Source organism: Aedes albopictus, chromosome 3 (genome assembly GCF_035046485.1).
Source record: "Aedes albopictus strain Foshan chromosome 3, AalbF5, whole genome shotgun sequence".
NCBI lineage: Eukaryota > Metazoa > Arthropoda > Insecta > Diptera > Culicidae > Aedes > Aedes albopictus.
Window position 1 is genome coordinate 344,518,497 of NC_085138.1, and position 2,998 is coordinate 344,521,494.

Sequence of the window (2,998 nt, forward strand, 5' to 3'; positions counted from 1 at the left end):
TGTTATTGGCCATGTTGGTACAAGCCAGATTTAGAGACGGACAGAATCAGGAGCATTAGAACATTTGATTGTCGGATGATGCACCCGGGTAATGGAATGCTAAAGAAGGTGCAATGCTCCCGGAGAGCGGTTTGAAATGAGAATGGTCCCGGAGACCGGTACTGAAATCGGCACAGCAGAGCTCCCGGAGAGCGTAAACAATGGTGGTCCCGGAGACCGTAACCATCTTCAACGGCTGGTGCATGGCACAGCGAAGCTCCTGGAGAGCGTAAACAAATGGTGGTCCCGGAGACTGTAACCAAGTGAAGCGGCCAGTGCGCAGCATGGCGCAGCTCCCGGAAGCGAGAAAATGACAGGTCCTGGAGACTGTAATTAAACTAAATGGATGAGGCAAAGCGCAACTCTTAAGAGTGGAATGGGAGTGTGAAAGAGGATGTGAATCATGTTAACAAGGGTGTTCTATTCGGCACTATTTAAGCAAGGTTAGTACTGGTCCTGGAGACTGACAATTTGAAAGCGATGGTGGTGCAATAAACTGTGTTAACTGTAAAGTTAGAATTTGACACTGCAAATCTATAAACGGCGGATTCGATTATCGAATCAATCTACGATGGGTTTTTCTCAACTTCGTGGACATAACGCATGGGTGCACTGAGTTCCGAAGGGGAAGTAGAGATGGACAGAAGAAGAAGTGCAAGCGGTCAAGAAATGACATCGAAAGACATCAAGGGTCATGAATCTTTCGAACAGGCTGCCTGAGAAGCGGAGTCTGAAAAAAAAAATATTGGCAGGTGGAAATCAAGAGACCTGAAATGAAAACATAACTTTTCAGAGCTTTTTGCCGATGGAGTAGGAAATACTATTTGTATAACAATTTATTTGAAAACTTATGGAAATTAAAGTGAGTGATCAGTAGCAAAATCATGTTAAGGGCTGCTAAGGGTAACGAGTTCGACTCCAGGTTGAATCAGAAACTTGTTGTAATGGAAGTTTCCTTGACTTCTTTGGGCGTGGAGTGCCTTCGTGCCGTACCGCGCGATGTACGCGTGCAGGATGGTTATTGTAAGAGGAGGCTCTCGAATTGGTAGCTGTGGAGGTGCTCACAAAACGGGGCTGAGAGTTAGGCTATTCCCAGTTGGGAGTTACGCAAAGATGAAGGAAGTGAGTGATTGAGGCTGTAATCAAAGTGAAGTTTTGCAATGTGAGTTGAGATTTTTACGAAGGTGGGGATTAAGTGCAAGATGTCCAACGTGCTGGGCGAAGATGAAAACTCATTGAAATAATAAAATAAAAATAATTGGAAAATTGCTTAAGGCATTGCTTAAAAAAACGATAAATAGGTTAAAGATAAATAACTTAAAATTTGCAAGTTTAAATGTTCACAAGGTTTTGTTTGAAGTATTATAAAATCAAGGAATGATTCAGATTAGATAGGAGCACAACAAAAAGAGAATGTTTTCATCTATTGCGAAGTATGAGCGAATCGAGCTAGAAAATTTCTAAGTAAGTGGTGATTAATTACAGTCTTAACAGCCACACAAGGACACCATCGGCCACTTAAGAACATGTGCATTGAGGTTTGGATTTGGAAGATACATCAGTGTTGACAATGTGAGTTGCCACTGAAAAAAAGAGAGGGAACAGAGGAGAGCAGTAGTGAATATAATGAGTAAAACATGAGCAGAACTTTGAGTTATAGAAGGGAGATTGTAAGGGATGAGTTGTCACATTGATACCTTGGTTAGAGGTGAACAAGCGAAATAGTCTAAAGCCTATTGTAAAAAAGAACTCCACTTTGATGTGAACTTAAATAATGGTGGTATTTTGACATGGTATGTGAAAGCCGCACCCGAGCGCCTGGTTTATGTAATGTTAAGACCACCTACCTACATAATTTGATCATATCTCATAAGCATATGCTATAAAAATAAGGACACTTGATACATAGACATTATGCACAAATTAAGAGTTTTAAATCAGTAGCTAGATCTCCAGCTATGCAAACTTATGGCGTAAGAGAAACAAATTACTTTCATTTTGGTTGACCCACAAATCCGTGGATGAAACTATGGTAAAATGTCTGTAAGTTGAAGTAGACTTTCCATTTCGTAGAAAAAGGAAGATGTGGTACTCTGTGTGGTACCTTGTGATATAACACCTTGGAACTGAGTAGGTATTCATATAAATTGAGTATATGACGATCAGTGTGTTGTTGTGAGGGAAACAGTCAGTCAGTTGGAGCTGCAGACTAAAAGAGTGTGACGACGTGTTAACGGTAACAGCAATAGAGTAATGTTCCGCCGGTTTCGCGGATTCCGGATCCGTGTAGAAGTTCTGGACAGAGGACAGATATTGGGGAATCCCACACTCACACTTTTAGTTTTATCATACCAACCTGAGTAAATGCTCAAGTAAAAGGTTTGGCACATGCATTTTAGCGAAGTAAAAGCATTTGCTCAATCCTCACTTTATTCATATCACTTATTGATTCAACTAAATAATTTAGAACGTTTTCACAGGTTAGAAACTTTATATGTAATTTCGATCTTCACAAACTAATTCTGAAACTGAAAAAAAGGCTTCCCCAATTTACGCACTAATTTCCAAATAACGCCCCCCCCAAGTTACGCTCTCTCAATTTACGCTTCCCTTGTTTTGATCGTAAATTGGGGTTTTAGTGTACCCTTGCGTCTGAGAGCTCCACACATATTTTCGTGAGTGTGACGATCGAAAACTTTTTCGTAATTATTCGTAATTATTTCGTAATTATTCACATTATTTCGCTTTTTCCGGTGCATTCAGATGATATTCGTCAAAAAATCAAATCAGCTTTAGTTGGAAGTAAGAAAAAGTACTCTCCTGAGAAACTCGTTTTTAAACACATGCATGGTTGCAGTTCAAAACTCTCATTGATTTTTTTCCAGAACAGAATATTTCTCTGTTATTTAAGCATCAGTTCAGCTGGCAAAACCCAAGTAACACGACCTTTCATATAAAA